Raw genomic sequence first — 5,507 nt, 5'->3', positions numbered from 1 at the left:
ATTCCAAAAACTTTAAAAAAATAATTCAGAACATGCTCTCTTAGCAAAATGACATCAAGGGAGAATTAACTAACAAATTCATATACTTGAAAAAGCAACAAATATTTGAAAATAAAGTAACACTTTTAAATTACACATGTATCAAAGATACAGGAGAAATGTTAAAATATCTTGAATTAAATTATCTTAAAATTACAACAAATGTAAGTGTGTAAAGTAAATCTTAAGCAGTGTTTATTGTTTAGAAAAATTTGTGAAATTCAACTTAAGTTGTGTCTATTGTTTAGTTTTCAAAAAGTCTTTTAAACAGTTGGATCTTGAAAACACTTAGAAAATTTATAAAGTCCTAGCTACACTGATAAACCAAAAAATAAAGCACAATTTACCACTGTTAGGAAAAATGAGAGAACATAAATCTTACAGAACTTAAAATATAATAAATAAATTTTATGAACAACTTTATGCCAATAATTTGACAACTTAAAAAAGGCATTTAATAAGCAAACTTCCAAAAAGCAACAATCCAGAAAGGATTCTAAAAGCAGCAAAAGCAAAAGATAAAATAACACACTGTGAAGCTCCAATACATCTGGTAGCAGACTTTTCAGTGGAAATCTTACAAGCAAGGAGAGAGTGATGTGAACCCCTAAAATTTGAGACAGATCTTAGTTAATTTAGAAAGTTTATTTTGCCAACATTGAGAATACACACCTGTGACACAACCTCAGGAGGTCCTGACAAAGTGTGTCCAAGGTGATCAGATCATAGCTTAGTTATATATATATATATTTTAGGGAGACATGAGACAACAATCAATATATGTAAAATGAACATTGGTTTGGTCCAGAAAGGAGTGGCAATTTGAAGCAGGGTGGGGGCTTCCGGGTCACAGGTGGGTGAGAGAAAAACGATTGCATTCTTTTGAGTTTCTGATTAGCCTTTCCGAAGAAAGCAATCAAATATGCATTTATCTCAGTGAGCAGAGGGATGACTTTCAATGCAATGGGAGGCAGATTTGCCCCAAGCAGTTCCCAGCTTGAATTTACTTTTTAACTTAGTGATTTTGGGTGACCAATATATTTTCCTTTCACATTTCCCCTGTTTTCTTTTATTAAATCTTTTGGAGAAAACATTTTAGAAGAAAATGAGTATTTGGTCTCAGATTTCATCCTCTCTCTCATGGCTAAGATGGTTTATTCCTAGACAGGTAGGTCCGTAGTTATTAGGAAAGGTCATTTTTAGAAGACTGTGGTCTCATGCCCTGTGAGAATAAAATAGGGGGAGAGAAGGGGCCAGCCTTCAGGCAACAGCGTTGCAAGATGGCAGCCACCATGGGCTAGGGAGTAACAGTCCCTTACAATTTCCGTCTGTTGGATGAACTCGAAGAAAGGAGTAGGAGATGGCACAGTTAGCTGGGGTCTAGAAGATGACGAAGACATGACACTTATAAGATGGACAGGGAAGATAATTGGGCCTCCAAGGACAATTTATGAAAACCAAGTACACAGCCTGAGAATAGAATGTGAAACTAAATACCCGGAAACACCCCCCTTTGTAAGATTTGTAACAAAAATTAAAATGGAGTTAATAGTTCTAATGGAGTGGTGGACACAAGAGCCACATCAGTGCTGGCAAAATGGCAGAATTCATATAGCACCAAAGTTGTCCTGCAAGAGCTTTGGTGCCTAATTATGTCTAAAGAAAATATGAAACTCCCTCAGTCACCGGAAGGACAGTGTTACAGCAATTAATCCAAAAGAAAAACCACAAGCCCTTCCCTTTTCCCCCCATTCGATTTAAGCAGTCTTCATTTTCCAGAGTAGTACATTTTCCAGATACATCTTGTAGACCTCAAAGTACTGGAAAGAAAGCTCCCATTCAAAGGAAATTTATCTTAAGATACTATAAATGATACTAATTTTTTGTCCACTTGAAATATATAAGTTGTGCTGTGACAAATCATCCTGTCAAGTGTAACCACTGTCCCCATAGTTGAACTTCTGGGATCAAGAAAGTCTATTTAAATTGATTCCCATCATAACTGATGGGGCACATCTAACTCAACTGTGAAAAGACACATCACACAATCGCCTTGCTGCTGATTACATGGCCTGGGGTCTCTGCCTACCTACTACCTCCCACCCTCCCTGCAACAACAGCCCTCTAGCCTGGGGGGCCTGTAGAGTAGATGTGAAGGTTTCAGGTCACAGCCTGTGAGACTACTGCTGGGTGTGTAGGGTGCTTTACCTGCACCCCTGGTTTCTTCGAGTCTTAAATGATGCCCCTTACAAGCCATCATCCTCTCCCCAAGCTCCTCCACTCCTGCCCTTGGCCGAAGCATAGATTGTAACCCCTCCGCTACCCTCTGAGATTAGCTTTCGGTGAGGAATTCAGGGCTTTCCCCATATCTTCTCTCCCCTACCTTTATTAAGGGGTGCACTTTTTCTTCCCTCCTCCTCAAGCTGCTTTTTGCACCATCACCACCCAACACCTTCCATGACACTTCCTTGCTTTGGCCAGAAGCCATCAGACAAGGATGGAAAGAGCCTCTGATTTCCCTTGTTTAGTTTCGGAACCATACTTATTCACTTTCCACCAACCTGGGAAATGAATATTGGGTCCTCAACCCTGCCACCCTCTGCTGTCATCAGCTGATGCACTGTTTTTAGCTCAGGTTTTGATAAGGTGGAAAGAATAGTCACCGGGGTTACTCAGACCTGCCAGCTCTCAGAGTCCTTGGTGGTTAAACTTGGAGAAAGACCACATGAAGACACTTGCAAGTACACATGATCCCTGTGAATTGTTTTACTTTCCTGTAGTTGCTTTTGCTTTTAAAAATTGAAGAAGTTGGCTAGGCGTGGTGGCTCATGCCTGTAATCCCAGCACTTTGGGAGGCTGAGGCAGGTGGATCACCTGAGGTGAGGAGTTTGAGACCAGCCTGACCAACATGGTGATACCCTATCTGTACTGAAAATACAAAATTAGCTGGGTGTGGTGGCACAGGCTTGTAATCCCACTACTTGGGAGGCTGAGGCAGGAGAATTGCTTGAACCCAGGTGGTGGAGGTTGCAGTGAGCTGAGATCGTGCCATTGCACTCCAGCCTAGGCAACAAGAGTGAAACTCTGTCTCAAAAAAAAAAAAAATAAGAAGTTTTAAACAGGGCTTTTATTTGGTCATACTTGCAATACATTGGGGTTTAGTTTGGAATCTGACAACTGGAACAAAAAGAACCTTGAATCTAGTGCATGTCTTGGTTTTGGTGCTGCTGCTGCTTCTCAAGTTCCTCAGCTGGGATTAAGAAAGAAACTAGTGTGCACAGCAGATCCCCAAAATTGGGGGGCTTGAATTGCTGTGTCTTTCCACTTTCTGTTCAGGACCACTAAATGCTGAAAATGTGGATGCATACCAAAATAAAAGCAGTTTGTTGTGAAAAAAATAGGGGGAGAAAGGGAGAAAAGTAATAACAAACAAAAGAACAATTCTGGAAAATCAATATAGTCCACAATACTCTGAAGTCCATATATCAATAGACAGGTATGAAAGTGGCTTATGTACATAAATAGGTTGCTGTTATTTTCTTCTGAAGATTAAATTGTCTAGCTTCAGTTCTCAGGGATTTATGAAAGCACAGCTTAGCTTTCAGTGCTTTCAAATGAATAAAAATGCAAAAAAAGAAGAAAAAAATGAATATGCTATTTGCAGATTGTAGCCAATGAAAAGAATTGGGTCCAAACTGTAGAAAATAATAAGACTAGAATCTAAAAACGGGTGTACTATAGTTTTTGAAACATAATTTTTCTCTCTCCAGTTTCCCATTTTTGCTAAAGACAAATCATGGTAGGACTGGTTTGCTTTATTATAATTTGCCTAATTATTTGTATAAAGTGCAGTCATAATTATTTTTTACATACATATTTTTAAATTCACTTTGATGGAACTTTATTCCATAGAAGAAATCTCAGATAAGACTTTTTTAAAGCCAAATCCAGCCATGGATTTGTACCATTAGTACCTACTAGTTGGGTGAATTTCCTCTTTTCTTGAGGTTCCATGATAAACCTAGGGCTTCCTGGCCTATCAGAAAGTGACATTCTTTATTTACCACAGGTCAGAAACCCTGTACAGGGACTGTGTATATAAAATATCAGGCCAGTTTCTCCAAGGGCTTTATTGGCTCCATAAGTCAAGTTTGATTCCTTAAAGGGAAGCACACCATTCCATTCAAAGCCTTGGTAAAATAACCAGTTTCTCCAATTGTGTCTTGTTACAAATAAAAATAGATTCTTATTACACTTATGCAAATAACTGTATTGCCATAAGTTAAGAATACTCACAAATAGTTTCCAAATTCTGCAGAAATCAGGTCGAGAGAAACAAATATGCCCCAAATTTTGTCCTTAGGAGTACAATAAATTGTTAAAAGCTATCAATAAATCAAAAGAAAAGTTTTGAGACCTGAAAAACAAAACAAAGAATCAGAAACATTTTAAGAAAAAAGTCAAAAATATTAGTTCAGTCCATATAGTTCATTCCTTTTCTGCTTGATACTCATGAACATTTTAGCTCTTCATGAGTCCTAAAAGTTTTTGCTCTATTCTGATGTCACAATCTCCAAAGTTATCAGAAACCTGCATTCAAGAGCACCCATTAGAGTTTTATAGCTTATTATAAAACCCCTTCTAAAGAGGAACAAAACAAGACAACAATTGTCTGTGATGACAAAAATTTTAGGGCATCCATAGTCAGAGACACAATTGACAAGGAAATTTGTTACCTCTATGGCACACAATAATTTTAACATAATAATTATGATAATTATGAATAATATACCCTAAGTTATATCAGAATTACAAGAGTTTTCCATAATTTTGGAACACATACCAAAAACATATTTTTACAAATACAGCTCAAAGAAAACCAAACATCATTTCATATTTGACAATACTTTCTGTATAATTTTTATACCAAATAAGACAAATTATTTCATTTTTGGACTTTAGGGAGAGTAAATCTTAAAGGATTAATTAGGTCAGAAAAAGACATAGTTCATAATTTGATTTCAGAAAGTTTGTCTAATAGCAAAGGTTTAAAACACTTGATATTACAAAATAAGATTACAGGTTATGGTAAAATAAGTCATTCATTTAAAAAAAGTGATAACTCAAGGATTAAAAAAAAGAAGGCAAAAATCTTCATTCTTTGAAAGAGGAGACTTAATTTTCCAACAGTATTCCCTAATAAAAAACAGCATAAAGCCCATTAGTTTTTCAAAATTTTATAAACAATCTATAAAATTTTAATTTTGATGAAAAGATATAACTTTCATAAGCCTTTTATAATCTTTATAACCTTTATTAAGGAGTTGGTTAATACTTTAAGAAAACCTTGTTAATCTGACACAGAGGCCCATATGCTGGTCTTGCATCAGTGTGCCTTTGACATTAATGATTAATTTATAGAGAAACTGAGCTGATTTTGTCTTTCAAAATCGACCCTTACAATCTCA

At 36.6% G+C, this 5,507-nt stretch overlaps 1 pseudogene; it reads left to right on the top strand.

Annotated features, from left to right (window-relative positions):
• Positions 1-1,319: 1,319 nt before the first annotated feature.
• Positions 1,320-1,751, top strand: LOC100975279 (ubiquitin-conjugating enzyme E2 variant 1-like; annotated as a pseudogene).
• Positions 1,752-5,507: the final 3,756 nt, after the last annotated feature.

Source organism: Pan paniscus, chromosome X, assembly GCF_029289425.2.
Source record: "Pan paniscus chromosome X, NHGRI_mPanPan1-v2.0_pri, whole genome shotgun sequence".
Taxonomy (NCBI): domain Eukaryota; kingdom Metazoa; phylum Chordata; class Mammalia; order Primates; family Hominidae; genus Pan; species Pan paniscus.
Note: the sequence above shows the minus strand (reverse complement) of the source record. Positions and strands in the feature narration are given on the sequence as shown.